This window comes from Zingiber officinale, chromosome 7A (genome assembly GCF_018446385.1).
Source record: "Zingiber officinale cultivar Zhangliang chromosome 7A, Zo_v1.1, whole genome shotgun sequence".
NCBI classification, from domain to species: Eukaryota; Viridiplantae; Streptophyta; class Magnoliopsida; order Zingiberales; family Zingiberaceae; genus Zingiber; species Zingiber officinale.
Window position 1 is genome coordinate 141,710,883 of NC_055998.1, and position 16,559 is coordinate 141,727,441.

At 39.4% G+C, this 16,559-nt stretch overlaps 3 non-coding genes and 2 pseudogenes across 3 annotated transcripts; all 5 read left to right on the forward strand.

Annotated features, from left to right (window-relative positions):
- Positions 1 to 3,884: 3,884 nt before the first annotated feature.
- TRNAE-CUC lies at positions 3,885 to 3,957 on the forward strand. The gene has a single exon. It is a non-coding gene; the product is annotated as a tRNA-Glu (tRNA).
- Positions 3,958 to 9,378: 5,421 nt separating this feature from the next.
- On the forward strand, positions 9,379 to 9,521 carry LOC122003276 (annotated as a pseudogene).
- A 2-nt stretch (positions 9,522 to 9,523) lies between these two features.
- On the forward strand, positions 9,524 to 9,661 carry LOC122003347 (annotated as a pseudogene).
- A 5,018-nt stretch (positions 9,662 to 14,679) lies between these two features.
- Positions 14,680 to 14,752, forward strand: TRNAE-CUC. The gene has a single exon. It is a non-coding gene; the product is annotated as a tRNA-Glu (tRNA).
- A 560-nt stretch (positions 14,753 to 15,312) lies between these two features.
- On the forward strand, positions 15,313 to 15,527 carry LOC122003326. The gene has a single exon (XR_006117959.1). It is a non-coding gene; the product is annotated as a small nucleolar RNA U3 (small nucleolar RNA).
- Positions 15,528 to 16,559: the final 1,032 nt, after the last annotated feature.

The window sequence follows — 16,559 nt, forward strand, 5'->3', positions numbered from 1 at the left end:
TGGAGTTGGTCGAACGCCTTCTTGAAGATGATGCTGACCAAACTCCCTGTATCAATGAATATGGGGTGGATTGTGTAGTTAGCAATTACCGCTCGGATAGTGAGGGCGTTGTCGTGCGGTACTTCAATTCCCTCTAAATCTCTGGGACCGAAGCTGATCTCTAGTCCACTCACCCTTTCTTAGCTGCAGCCTACCGCGTGGATTTCCAAACGTCGTGCGTACGTCTTGCGGGCTTGATTGGAGTCACCGCTGGTGGACCCACCAGTGATGATGTTGATCTCTCCCCGAGCGACATTGTTTATGTTCTCCTCCTCTCGAGCGGAGTGCCCAACTTGTCGGTGCGAAGCTGGGACGCGGTCATCTTGACGCTGATGACGCCGCTCGGGTGAATACCTGATATCCCCTCGTCGTTCGGTCCTCGGCCGCCTATATGGCAGTTCAGGGGAAGACGATCGGCGACGATAACCCCTGGGAGTTGGCTGAGCGACTGCGAGGACTCCACGACAGTCTCGTGTGTTGTGGGTGGCGGATTGATGGAAGGTATAGAACATAGGAGTCCATACCTTTCCCTTGGGCCTTGGCCATTCGGCCGCAACGTGTTAGACGACGTGTGGTCTTGTTTCCTGATGTGGTTGTACCACATCGGCTCGGGGCCCTCTTGGAAGTTGATGGCTGTTTGGTGGCCTCCACTCAGCGTGCATAGCAAGTTCCAATGGCGCTTCTTTCCTTCGGGCCGTCTGCGCTTCTTCCACGTTGATGTACTCGTTGACCTTCTTTAGCATATGATCATAATCACGGAGCGGCTTCTTAATGAGCGAGCGGAAGAAGTCTCTATCAACGAGCCCTTGGGTGAAAGTGTGCATCATTATTTCGGACGAGACCATGGGGATGTCCATGGCCGCCTGGTTAAAACACTGAATGTAGGTCCGAAGAGTCTCTCTCGACCCTTGCTTCATAGAGAACAGACTGACGCTGGTGTTCTGATAGCGCCTGCTGCTCGCAAAGTGGTGGAGGAAGACCGTCCTGAAGTCCTTGAAGCTTCGAATCGACTCGTCTGGCAACCTTCGAAACCAACGTTGCGCCGAACCGGATAAGGTGGTGAGGAAGCCTCGACATTAAACTCCATCCGTGGATTGATGAAGGGTTGTCGCGTTGTTGAACTTGCTGAGGTGGTCGTTTGGGTCAGTCGACCCGTTGTACTCGCCGATCGCCAAGGGTGCGTAATACCTTGGCAAAGGATCCTGTAGAATTGCTTCGGAGAATTGACGGTTGATCCGCTCGGGTGATGAGTCAGCTCGGGGCGCTTTGCCCTTCCTTGCATCCCGAGCGGGAGCTTCGTCTGAGGAAGATCGGTCTCGATTTGCTTGCGCGATCTCAGAGAGCGTCTAGAACAAAGCTCGGTGAAATGGGATCGACGCGGGGGTGCCTCTGCTTGTGTACCGGTTGGACCTTTGTTTTGACCTCATATGGAGAGCTGTTCCGTGCGGTCGTCGTGCGCCGCTCGTCCTCCAGATGCTGAAGTTGCTTGTTGCGTCAGCCGCTCGGCTAACGCCTTCTGTTACTGCTCTATCATCTTGGCCGCTCGCGCCTGCACAAGCGCGTCGAGTTCCTCTTGGGAGAGCGTCACATTGTGTTGGTGTCCAGCTTCTTCCAACTTCTTGACTCGGATTCAGGTGCGTTCTCACAGATGACGCCAATTTGATCCTGCCCGATTGCTGAGTCGATGGACGCTGGGGACGTGGTACTCCTGTTGACTGATCGAAGACCCCAAAGACGTAGATCCCTTGCCGCCGTGAACCTGCAAACATAGTGCCGAGCCCGGGAGGGTTTCCCCGGCGATGGTCCTCTTACGCTCAAGTCAAATCTCCGGCAGAAAGAAAGAAGTAGAGAAAACGCGAGAACTGTAGCTACAGTAAGGATGTAAACATACCTCCGTCGAAGTCTGGGGGTCCTTATATAGGGCTACCCACAGGCGCGTGTACGCTCCTCCAAGCATACCTGGAATGGATGTATCAGGAAAGCACGCCCGACGCCCTACCTTATTAGCACGAGCATATCTCTGACGTGACAGTGGAAGTTTTCACCGTACGATTCTCTGTTCGACCAGGCCGCTGGTCATGCCTCTTGTCGGCAATGCTGGTTCCTAGGAAGATCTCGCCACCTGCTCCCTCTGTCTTTTACCAGGCCGAGCGGAGGAACTGCTCGAATAACACTTTTCCCGGGTCGAGCGAAGGAACCACTCGGCTAGCGCCTTTCCCGGGCCAAGTGGAGGTCCGTCGGCTGACGACCTTTAGGCGGATGCCCGCTCGTCCGAATGCCGTGGCTATTGTTGGCCGAGCGGGATGACCGCTCGACCTCCGTTTCTTCCTGCTTTGCCTTATGAGCATCGGAAACTCGGTGTCAGGTCGAGCTGTCGAGATGTCGGGTCGGCTAATCCTTCTACTGATCAGGAAGGTAACCCCCGCCCGGGTTGAACGTCTGCCGGGTGTTGACCACTTTGACCTTCTAGTGGGTGTTGACTATTTTGACCTTCTGCCAAGCGAACCCCCTCTTCTTATCATCGGATCAATCTAGATTCAATTTGTTAGAGATAACATCGATGTAGTGAAAAATAAATGTGGAGTTAGTAATTATCTACTAAGTCTATAGATATGTTAACATTTTTAATGAATGAAATTTGTATTTATGTTTTTTTTCATATTCTCATGTTCCATATAAAGTGTATATTTTTTTATAATTTTTTTCTTATCAAAGCTATAACTAATAGAGACATGATTTCCTTCTAAATTTTGATGTTAAATGTGAGTAATTATAATAATTAAAGTATCAAGATAAAAATATTTTTTGGAACTCATAATATTTTGGAGGTTATGGAGAAAGACAATGATGGTCCATGTGATGATTCAATGTTATCTCTGATTCAAAAAAATAATACGAGAGATTTAAGAAAAATAAACAAAAGTGCACGCTTTCTCAAGCAAATCTAGAAGTGAGAGGTTAAAAAAAAAAGTAAATATCATTGAGAAAATTCTTTGATCATTAGATTCGAGATTTGATAGTATTACAATCATTATCGAAGATATCAAGAATTTACAAGTCATGATGATACAGTAACTCCTAGGTGCATTATAAGCCCATGAAGAAAACATAAAATAAATAAATGAAGAGATTACTCAATAACTCCTAAAGATAACTATTCAATCGATAAAGAAAGATAAAAGATTGAAGGAACATATATCGACGAATGGAAAATGATCGGATGCCTCTATCTTAGCGATGATTTGATAGAGCTACTCCTAGTCGACCAGAGGATCGATCGAGGTAGAATAAGATGACGCGTCCTCCTCCCTCAACGGTGCCATGGAGATGCGGCAACAATGGTGGCCGATTGGTCACAAAGACATGCAAATGCTTTAGAAAATGAAACTACGGAGGTAAAACTCAACATACGGTCAAACCGAGTCCACACCCAAGGCAAAAGCAGGTGCCCGACAAGATAGACAACAATGGGGATGCTTTTAAAGCATAATCTCGACGATGGCATGCAAGAGGGACAGGTGATGGTGAGAAGGAAAGGCAAGGCAAAGGCATGAGCTTACTGCCTCTGTAGTAAGTCGGCATACTGAAAAAGAAAGAGAAAATCAAATGGATCAATTTTTCGCTCGGGAGTGAATTAGAAGATCGATCAATTCCTATAAAGACATCCGTATCACATTATTTTCCAGGGAATCTATTCATGCTCTGCCTGAAGTACTTTAAGAAATATTTGTGATCATTGGCATCCTACTTTCTGTTAGCGTAGTTAAGTTGCTTCATGTTTTTATGCTTATTTGGTGCTGGGCTCTTATGTTATATTACGTTTACTGGGAGAAATAAGAACAGATTCCGTTGTAGTCTAGTTGGTTAGGATATTCGGCTCTCACCCGAAAGACCCGGGTTCGAGTCCCGGCAACGGAACAATTTTAATTTGCGCTTCAATTTTAGGACGACCGAACCGAGTCATTCGAACCCGACCGACCAAATTGAATCGCAACCGTTCAAATAATGCCAAACGGGCGGGCGGGTCTTCTTCATCCAACGGCCACCATTTCGCTACCAGAACCTTCTTCCTCTATCGTCTATAAAACCATCAAGGAGACGTGCGTTCGCAGATACGCAGCTTCTCCCTCTTTGGTTTATTTTTTTGCCTCTCTTTTTCCTTAGGCGATTGCGCTTCGTCTCAAGCTTCCTTCTTTTGCCTCTCTGTTTTATCATCTCAAGCTTCCTTCTTCTGCCTTCTGAAAATTGTTAATTTTTCATCAAAATTCAGCAGGTTCTGATCACCTCAGGGATGTATTTGGACACATGGGCCTCAGTGATCAGAGGACATCGCTGCACTGTCTGGTGGTCACATATTAATTGGTAACCTTGCTTTCTGATAAATATCTCTAAACCTTTTTCCATGCATTTTGTTTCTGGCAGGGAAATCCTAAGTGGTGAGAAAGAAGCTTCTCCATCTGCCTTCCGACAAGGCCCTATCAGTTGGGAATTAAATTTAACAGCAGATAAAGTTAAAATATTATGGAGTCAGTGGATAGAGATTGAATATTATGAGGTGATAAATAATGGATAGATGAGTTGGTAATTGTTGATAAGAATGAGAGTTCACGGTAAAAAAAGATTATCTAGATTCAATTTGTTTGAGATAAACTCGATGTAGTGAGAAATGAATGTGGAGTTAGTAATTATCGAATAAGTTTATAGATATGTTAATGTTTTTAATGAATGAAACTTGTGTTTATGTTTTTTTTTCTTATTTTCTTCTTCCACATAATGTGTATTTTTTTTTATATTTTTTTTCTCCCAATAAAATGATATAAGAGCTATGGCTGGCTAATAAAGATATGATTCTTTTCTAAGTTTTGGTGTTCAATATGAGTAATTATAATAATTAAAGTATGAAAATATTTTTTTGGAACACATGATATTATTAAAGAAAGGCTATGATGGTCCAAATGATTCTAAGTTATCTGATTTTAAAAAAGACCGTACTAGTACGAGAGATTTAAGAAAAAGAGATAAAAGAGAGATTTAAGAAAAAGAGATAAAAGTGCACACTTTTTCTCATTTTTCAAGTATAAGTTTGAGAAAATCTAAGTGTCATTTTCGCCCAGTAAGTATGGAAAAAGTTGTAAGGCTCATGTCAAAGAGAGAAGAAAAGACAAATCAAGAAGTGAAAGGTTAAAAAAAGTAAATTTCATGTAGAAAATTTTTCGATCATTGGATTCAAATCCGGATAAAAGAGGAGGGTTGTGTTAGGTTGTCAGTCAGCATTAAATTATGGTAAATATTCAATGAATGAATCCATTAAATTATTGTGCTAATGCTAGGTTGTTCCCCGGAAGGAACGCGTTGCAAGGTTCGACTGTAACGTCTCTGCAAGGACCGCTACATCTCCAGAACTCGGGTGTAGTGATAAATATATAAGAGTTCGCGTTACAGGGTCCGACTGTAACGTCTCAGCAAGGATCGCTACATCTCCATGAGAACTTGGGTGTAGTGTTAAATAGGCAAAAGTTCTCATACCATAGGTTAGATAATAACAAATATGATAGGAAAACTAATAATCTAATATTTATAACATGGAATATAGGAACTCTCACTGGTAAATCAATGGAGGTAGTAGATATGATTATTAGGAGAAAAATTAGTATTTTGTGTGTACAAGAGACAAAATGGATAGGCGAGAAGGCAAAGATGATAGAGAACTCGGATTTTAAGTTATGGTACACTGGAAATAGTAAAGCAAAAAATGGAGTGGGTATTATTGTAGATAGTTTGTTAAAGGATGAAGTTGTAGGAGTATTTAGAAAAGGGGATAGAATTATAGCCCTTAAGATAATAGTGGCGAAAGAAACTACGAACATAATTAGCGTATATGCACCACAAGTAGGATTAGATGAAGTTACCAAATCAAGGTTTTGGGAGGACTTAGATGAAATATTATAAAATATTCCACTAAATGAAATGATTTTAATAGAAGGTGATCTAAATGAGCAAGTCGGAGTGAAAAATGAGGAATATGAGAGAGTACATGAGTTATGGGTTTGGAACGAGGAATGAGGAAGGGAAAACTATATTAGATTTTGCGATAGCATATGACCTTATATTAGCTAATACGTTTTTTAAGAAAAGAGAAGAACAGTTAGTCACATTCAAAAGTGGGAATAATAAATCGCAAATTGACTTTCTTATGGTTAGAAAGAAGGATAGAAAGATTTGTAAAGATTATAAAGTTATCCCTGGAGAAAGCTTAACTACCGAACATAGAGTAGTAGTGTTGGATATACGCCTCAAACATAGTATCAATAGAAAGGAAATATATACAATTCCTAAAATTAAGTGGTGGAAGTTAAACGATGGAAAACAAAATATATTTAAGGAGAAAGTAGAAGTACAAGCATTAGGTGAAATATACGATGACTCTAATACAACATGGGATAAGATTGTATCAAAGTTGAAAATAATAGCTAAGAGTGTACTCGGTGAGTCAAAGGGACATGCACCACTAAGTAAAGAATCTTGGTGGTGGAATGAGAAAGTATAAGAGAAAGTGAAGGAAAAACGAATAGCTTATAAGGAATTATATATTTGTAAGAACGAGGAAAACTTAAAAAAAATATACAATAGCCAAGAAAAAAGCTAAGAAAGTAGTGAGTGAAGCAAAAAATGAAAATTTTGAACGCTTATATCAAAAATTGGATACAAAAGAAGGGGAAAGAGATATTTATAGAATAGCTAAAGTGAGAGAAAGGAAAATAAGAGATCTTAGCCAAATAAAATATATTAAAGATGAATGTAATAGGGTATTAGTAAATGATGGAGAAATAAAAGAGCGGTGGAAGAGGTATTTTCATCAACTTTTTAATGAAGGTTTAGGTGACCAACTTAACTTAGGTAATTTAATTAGGTCAAATGAGCATAGAAATTTTAATTTTTATCGTAGAATTCAAACTTCAGAAGTAAAACAAACTTTAAATGAGATGCACAATGGAAAAGTCGTTGGACCAGATGATATTCCGATAGAGGTATGGAAGTGCTTAGGGAAACAAGGTATTGAATGGTTTACAAAATTATTTAACATGATATTGAAAACGAAAAGAATGCCTGATCAATGGAGGATAAGTACTCTAGTTCCCTTATATAAGAATAAGGGAGACATACAAAATTATGCAAACTATAGAGGTATTAAACTAATAAGTCATACTATGAAACTTTGGGAAAAAGTAATAGAAAAAAGATTAAGGAAGGAGACTACAGTGACAGAAAATCAATTTGGGTTCATGTCTGGAAGGTCGACAATAGAAACTATACATCTCCTTAGACAATTAATTGAAAAATATCGGGAGCAAAAACAAGATCTACACATGGTATTCAATGACTTAGAAAAAGCTTATGATAGAGTCCCAAGAGAAATTATATGGAGAATTTTAGAAAAGAGAGGTGTTAGCGTAACATATATTGAACTAATTAAGAATATGTATGAAGATGTAACGACCAGAGTAAAGACTTCAGGCAGAGTAACTGAAGTATTTCCAATAAAGATAGGGTTACATCAAGGATCAACCCTAAAGTCCTATCTTTTTACACTAATTATGGACGAACTCACTACGCACATTCAAGACACAGTACTGTGGTGCATGTTGTTTGCAGATGATATTATTTTGGTAGATGAGACACGTGAAGGAATAAATGCTAAGCTAGAATCTTGGAGGGAAACACTAAAAGGGAAAGGTTTTAAGCTTAGTAGATTAAAGATAGAATATATGGAATTTAAGTTTAGCAATATTAGACGTAATGAAATAATTGTTAAGATAGGAGAGGACGAGTTGCCCGAAACCGAGAGATTTAAATATTTAGGATCATTTTTACAAAATGATGGAGGGATCGAGAGAGATGTCTTACATAGAATATAAATAGGATGGGTGAAATGGAGGGGAGCGTCGGGTGTTTTATGTGACCGTAAAGTACCTCTTAAACTTAAAGGTAAGTTCTATAAAACCGCAGTTAGACCTGTTATGTTATATGGAGCTGAATGTTGGGCTATGACTCGAGCACATGAGCATAAGATGAGAGTTGCAGAGATAAGGATGTTAAGGTGGATGTGTGGACATACAAAGATGGACAAAATAAGGAATGAGAGCATTAGAGAGAAAGTCGGAGTTGCATCTATTGAGGACAAACTCCGAGAGACACGTTTAAGATGGTACGAACATGTATTTAGATGACCAATAAATGCCCCAGGTAGTCGATATGAAACTATGATAAACATGCATATCAAACGAGGAAGAGGACGACCAAAAAAGACTTGGTTAGCAATAATAAAACAAGATAAAATTTATTTAAATATAGATGATGATATAATAGGAGATAGGGCTCAATGACGTAAAAAGATTCATACAGCCGACCCCACCTAGTGGGAAAATGCTTGGTTGTTGTTGTTGTTGTATTGGATTCAAGATTTGATATAATTACAATTATTATCGTAGAGATCAAGGATCTATAAGCCATGATGATAGAGTAACTCCTGGGTGCATTGTAAGCTCATGAAGAAAAGAAAAAAAAAATAAATGAAGAGATTACTCAATAACTCCTAAAGACAACTATTCAACCGATAAAAAAAGATAAAAGATTTAGTAACAATAGAAGTTAATGTAGAAGAGACCGTGGATATGGATGAGGTTGTGCTAATGAGCAAGGATGAGATTCCAATAACAACAATGAAAGAGGAGAAATTCAATAAGAGGACATGCAAAATTCAGGTACGACAAATCTCAAATTAAATGTTATAATTGTGATAAGTTTGGTTATTATGTTAAAGAATGCATATTACATAAGAATAAAGTATATGAAAGACCATATTATTTAGAAGAAGAAAAAAGACAACACCCTACCGCTAGCATATCTTACTATTTTATTAAAAATTTAGATCTTTAATTAACTAATTTTCAATTAATTTAGTGAAACTCAAAATTAAATTATGTTAATGTTCTTTTTTTTCACATAAAAAATAATTTCAAAATTTATTAGTAATTTCCACATACTCATCATTCAGAAATTTAGAATTCAAGACTCAGTTATCGTGTATTATTAGGATTTTTTCTCATTAATCCATCAGTGATATAGAGTTCGAGACTTAGTTACGACATATTATTGAGAATGTTTCTCATTAATCAATTTGGGATATAGAATTCGCGATTCAACTGCTACGTATTATTGAGAATTTTTTTCATTAATCAATTAGGAATCTAGATTTTCTTTAGTATCACATCTTAGGATTGATAATACTGTGAACAGAGAAGTTTCTATAAATACCTTGAGCTGAAAATGTTAGAAAACATATTTTTCTCGACTTTTTGGCTAAGATCAAGTATGATATTAAATTAATTTTTTATGAGGGGGAGTTCGTTATAGTAGCTTGTTGCCGGGATTCTCGAGCGTAACTCTTGCATTATAATATTGCATGGGTTTGCAACATCCTTACCTAATTTATGGGCGGCTTTTTAACTAAGATTAAGTATAGTATTTGTTCTTATCAGTTTAATATCTGATATAAAGAATTAAATGATTTTTTATGAAGCGGAGTTTGTTACAGATGTAAATACAACACTCGAGAACCCAAATAATTCAGATTCTCATAGAGGCAAGTACTTTAGTATTCATGTATTATATTCACAAGCAATGTGGGCCCACGATCGCTAGTAAAGATAAAGAAAAAGGGGAAGATACAATGTGGTCTCTCGACATTGATGTAAGTAATCATATGTGTGGAAAAAGAAGTATGTTCATAGAGTTTAATGAATCAGTTGGTGGTAATGTATCATTCGAAGATGAATAAAAAATGAACGTGAAAGGCAAAGGTAATATTTTCATCCATTTGAAAAATGAAAAATATGAATTTATTTCATATATTTTCTTTGTGCCAAATATGAAGAGCAACATTTTGAACTTATGACAACTCTTGGAAAGAGGACATGGCATTCATCTAAAAGATAATATACTCATCTTAAAATATGATATTAGTTGTTTAACTGTTGTCGTGCCTATGTTAAGAAATAGAATGTTCTTACTTAATATTTAAAATAATGTTTTCAATTGTCTCAAAACTTGTTATAAAGACACCACTTGGTTATAACATCTTCGATTTGGGCCTCTCAATTTCGAAGGGCTAGAATTGCTTTCAAATGAGGAAATGGTTAGAGGACTATTTTGTATCAAATATCCTAACCAATTATATGAAGCAAGCCTACTAGGAAAGCAATTTAGAAATGATTTTCCAAATAAGTCAAGTTCAAAAATCCAAAAGCCACTTGAAATTAAACACATAAATGTTTGTGGTCTAATAAATATAAATTCACTTAGTAAGAGTAATTATTATTTTTTTATCCATAGATGATTTTTCTTGAAAAACTTAGATATATGTCTTGAAGCAAAAAATCAGAGGTCTTCAGCATATTCAAGAAATTTAAAACTACTGTAAAAAGGAGAGTGGTATTAGATCAAAATCATACAATCTGATCGAGGAGGAGAATTTACCTCAAAAGAATTTCAAGAATTCTATGAAGCCAATGGAAAATAGTGACCTCTGACAGTTCCAACATCCCCTCAACAAAATGGCCTGACGGAAAGAAAGAACAAAATCATCCTTGATACGGCAAGGAACAAGCTTAAAAGCAAGAAACTGGCAAAGAAATTATAGGTTGAAGAGGTTACATGTGCAGTATTGTCACGCCCCGGAGGTGTACTTGCCCAATAGAATGGGTGTTACCCTCTTGTAATAATATCTAATACAATATAATACAGTCCACACGACTGGTACAAAAATAAACCACGCAAGATAACAATTCACAACCCACACAGTTGGTTTAAACAAAAATTGATCCGGTGGTGAAGGAGGGGACCCGGCCTTACAGTGGTCAACGACACATGGAAGTCAAAGTCAAGATGGACAACCCGAGGTTCTTGCCGAGTGAGTAGGTTACCTTGCCGATCGGCCGTGAGAGCGCCCAGGTCGGCTCGAAGACAGCTTGATCGCAGGTCGGGTTTCCGATGCTCAGGGGTTCTCGCATCAAAGAGTCGATGCGCCGAGCGGTATGGGCGGCATGTCCGCTCGGCCAAACTACCGAACAACTAAGGCTACAGGACCGTCCGAGTATGCGACCGAGCGGCTCACCCGCTCGGCCTAGTAATAGACGAGAGAAGAAGATAAAATGGACAGCTAGTGATATCCTTCTCGAGACATGCGTCGCCGACAGACAACATGATCGGCGTCCAGACCGGACAGAAGATCGTACGGTGGGAGTTTCCGCTGTCATGTTGGAGATATGCTCGGATGATTGCGGTACGACGTCAGACACACTTTTCTGACATATCCATTTTGAGGTATGCTTTGAGGAACGTGCACGCCTCAGGAAGCATCCTATATAAGCACCCCCAGACTTCGATGGAGGTATGCGCGATTCTTCACTGTAGCTACAGTCTCGTTACTCTGCTTCCACTTTATTTCGCCGGTGCTTGACTTGAGCGTCGGAGGGTCGTCGCTGGGAACCCCTTCCCGGCTTGGCTTTGTTGTAGGTTCACTGGAGGTCCATGTCATCTTGAAAGTCATCTGAAGACAGCAGCGAGTGTCACGTCTCCAGTGCTCGTCGACTAGACTCTCGTATAGGATCACAAACCATGCAAAATAATAATACATAGTCTACATGGTTGTGCAAACACAAACCACACATGATAAACATCACCCACGCATAGTAAAATCAAAACAAACTATATCTCAGCACGACTTAAATACAACAAGTACAAATACCGAAAACAAATACCCTTTGGCTCTCGTCCCTCGGATGCATACAAGCCTGCGGCTCGTCTCCAATGTTATATTTCGCATATGCCTCGAAGTCGCTTCCCTCGACCCTTGTCCTCGCTGCCTTGTCCACGGTCCCTCGGATACATACAAGCCCGCGGCTCGTTCCCAATGTCATCCTTCACCAGACCTGAAACTGTCAACCTGAGTCTCATGTGTATCCTGCAGTCCTGTGCAACTCAAGTACACATATCAAATACAAGGGTAAATCTAACTTAAACCCTTTGCCTAAATACCAAAACACATGGTCCCACGGACCATTGGGATTGCTCCAACACGACACTCCAGCTACCGCTACTCTCAAATGGTCGAGTGGATAGTTTGTAAAGTAGTTATTTAACTACATAGCAATGAGGTCTCTACCTGCTCGCAATTCTAGCTACCACTACCCTTGAGTAGTTGAGTGGGCATGACAGGACATGCTGCATGAACTCCAGACACCACTACCCTAAGTATCCGAGTGTGCAGAAATGGCTGACGACTCTCTCAACCACAAGGGAGACATTGTCACCGACATACATGCAATGCTATGATGAGCAAGATGTGAATAATCATATATATAGATCTAATAATCAACTATACCACAATAACACAAGCATGTCTAACAATATATATATAGTAACCAATGTTAATAACAAAATAACCAATGCCAACTAGTATCATGGATAACAACAAGAGACTCTATAAATATCAAGTCAATCATCTCAAAGATCAAGCAAAATAGGTATCAAACTCAAGAAGTAACATGAATAATGTCAAGGTAAATATAGTTGACTATCTAATCATAGCTCATGTACTAAGATCAAAGCACTAAAGAAACAAAATAAAAAGTATCTGTCTCAAATGTAGATTAAGCGAAATGTCCATATGTAATGTTTACCATGAGCTTAAAATCCTACAGCATACAACACAAGTTATTACAATTCTCTAACATAAATCAAATAACTAACCTAAATCCTAATCCAATTAGGGAACCCTAATTGGATCAACATAATCATCGATTAGCTCTGATTAATCTAGCTCATTTGATTATATTAGATTTAGCCAAATTCTGAAACATAATTTTAACTGATTAAGAAACATTGATTAATTCAACCTATAAAATCATTACTTAGCCAATTGATCGCCCATTTGATCTTTCAATCAATTATGGAAGATGTTAGCTAATCAACATTTGACTAACTCTTATCGATAAAGTATCAGTCATCAATCAATTTAAACTGATCCGAATTCTTTTTTCACATGCTTCAATATAATTCAAGCAAGACATGAATTAATAATCCAAAGAAACTCTTAAATATAATAGCTCATCTACGACGAAAATCAAGGAAGGGAAAAATATTGAAGGGAACATATATCGATGAATGGAATAATGTTTGGATACCTATGTCTTAGCGATGATTTGACAGAGCTGCTCCTTGTCGACCAAAGGATCGACCGAGGCAGAAGAAGATGACGCACCCTCTTCCCTCAATGGTGCCATGGAAATGCGGCAACAATGGTGGCCGGTTGGTCATAGAGACACGTAAATGCTCTAGAGAATGAAACTACGGAGGTAAAACCCAACTCACAGTCAAACCGAGCTCACAGCCAAGGCAAAGGCAGATGCCCGACAAGGTAGACAACAATGGGGATGTTCTTGGAGCACAATCCCGACGATGACATGCAAGAGGGACAGGTGACAGTGAGAAGGAAAGGCAAGCCAAAGGCATGAGTCTGCAGCCTTTGCATCAGTGGCGCAACTAAGATTTTAAACTAGGAGGGGCGATTTTTAAAAATTTCAAAGTTTAGTATAGGTCAATTTTCATAATCTAAAATCTAAATTTTGAATTTAAGGAGACAAGAATGAACTTAAATTTAAAATATTTAATATTAGTACTAAGTTCTAGTTGAAACAACAATCTGTCGATCCCAAAAGTTTATCGATGACACAATCATTTGTGATATTACTTCCTTATAATATTTAGCATTCCTAAATCGACGATAGGGTATGACACAGCAGTGTTGTAGTGTGTGTAGGGGGAAAAGAAGAAAGAGAAAATTTTCTCAAAAATACCATAATTCATTTTAAACAAATAAAAATCTTAAATTTGATTCGATCATAACTTGATCAAATCTACTCCAAATTAATCCCAATTTAAACCAACGTAATCATTATCTCCTTGCCTACCCGTTAGATTTAGTTTGAATCTAATCCAATTTTAATTTAGCACTCTCACTTCATGTTCTACATTTAATTTATCAATTTGTTATTATATATTTTATTTTTAAAATTCAATATTTAATATTTCAAGACACGGTATTTTCTCGTAAAAGTGGTACCAATGTATAGCTTAGGTCAAGGGTTTTCTAGATATGCGATCAATTTTAATTTTTCGACAACGAACGATGGTGAATCAATCAGTCAAAGTAGCGTTGAGGACTTTTCAAATATATACTATTAATGTTTTTCTAAATTCCAGAGGGGGCGTTCTCACCCCCTCCTCACAATTGGCTATGCCTTTATTTGTAGCAAGTCAGCAAACTGAAAGAGAAATGGAAGATCAAGCGGATTGATTTTTCGCTCGGGAGCATATTAGAAGACCGATCGACTCCTATGGAAACATCCACATCACATTGTTTTCCAGGGATTCTATTCATGCTCTGCCTCAAGTACTTTAAGAAATATTTGTGATCATTGGCATCCTACTTCGTGTAGCTAAGTTGCTTCATGTTTTTATGCTTATTTGGTGCTGGGTACTTATGTTATATTAGTCTTAGTGGCAGAAGTATGAACCGAATCCGTTGTAGTCTAGTTGGTTAGGATATTCGGCTCTCACCCGAAAGACCCGGGTTCGAGTCCCGGCAACGGAAGAATTTTTATTTGCGCTTCAATTTTAGGACGACCGAACCGAGTCAGTCGAACCCGGCCGACCAGATTGAATCGCAACCGTTCGAATAATGACAAACGGGATGGCGGGTCTTCTTCATCCAACGGCCACCATTTGGCTACCAGAACCTTCTTCCTCTATCGTCTATAAAACCATCAAGCAGACGTGCGTGCACAGATAGATACGCAGCTTCTCCCTCTTTGTTTTTATTTTTCCCCTCGCCTCTCTTTTTCCTTAGGCGCTTGCGCTTCGTCGTCGTCGCTGTTGCCGAGATGGGGGGAAATCGTACAAGGCCGCGGTGGCGAAGGTCGAGAGGAAGAAGCTCGGCGGACTGGTCGCCGTCGCCGAGGAGAACTGCGGCCCGTCGATGCTCCGCCTCGCATAAGTGAACCCCATCTCACTTTGATTTCGTGTTTTTTTAGATAGATCCTTGAAGGACGGTGAGGTCGTTGCTGTTTGTTTTATCATCTCGTTATTTAGTCCCACATCCCTTGTTTGTCATGTAAACGGGGCTTTATGTATGAGGCGCTGGCTTCTCTCGGCACGACCTTACTTGAACAGGATCTGTTCTATAGGCTCGTACCACTGTATCCTTGAGTGTTAAGGAGACAGGCAACCCAATCTGGTTGATGACGTAAAGATTCGAGATCAGAGCGTGATTAACGGCTCAGGTTCTATGGGATCAGAGGCTGTGGAGGATCGTTCTCAGCGGGTGTCTACTCACCTGCTGGGGTGGTCTCGAATCTGTCTGACAGACGCAAAAAAAGTTTTTGCCTTAACGAAGAAGGGACGCAGCAGATTAATATAATAATTTTATGTTTTTTATGACTGTAGAACTCGTACATTGCATCTCCAGTATTGTTTATCTCTTAAACTTGCCACTTGTGGGTGCGCTATGAGTGTCATCTCAAGCTCCCTTCTTCTGCCTTCTGAAAATTGTAAATTTTTCATCAAAATTCAGCAGGTTCTGATCACCTGAGGGATGTATTTGGACACATGGGCCTCAGTGATCAGAGGACATCGCTGCACTGTCTGGTGGTCACACATTAATTAATTGGAAACCTTGCTTTCTGATAATCATCTCTAAACCTTTTTCCATGCATTTTGTTTCTGGCAGGGAAATCCTAAGTGGTGGGAAAAAAGCTTCTCCATCTGCCTTCCGACAAGGCCCTATTAGTTGGGAATTAAATTTAACTGTAGATAAAGTTAAAATATTATGGAGTCAATGGATAGAGATTGAATATTATGAGGTGATAAATAACGGATAGATGAGATGGTAATTGTTGATAAGAATGATAGTTCTAGATTCAATTTGTTTGAGATAAACTCGATGTAGTGAGAAATAAATGTGGAGTTAGTAATTATCTAATAAGTTTATAGATATGTTCAACGGAGGTATGCACGATTCTTCACTGTAGCTACAGTCTCGTTACTCTGCTTCCACTTTATTTCGCCGGTGCCTGACTTGAGCGTCAGAGGGTCGTCGCCGAGAACTCCGTCCCGACTCGGCTTTGTTGCAAGTTCACTGGAGGTCCACGTCATCTTGGAAGTCATATGAACACAGCAGCAAGTGCCATGTCCCCAGCGCCCGTCGACTCGACTCTCGGACAAGATCACAAACCATGCAAAATAATAATACACAGTCTACATGGTTGTGCAAACACAAACCACGCATGATAAACATCAACCACGCATAATAAAATCAAAACAAACTATATGTCAGCACGACTTAAATACAACAAGTACAAATACCAGAAACAAATACCCAACCAGAATTAAAAATCCACATA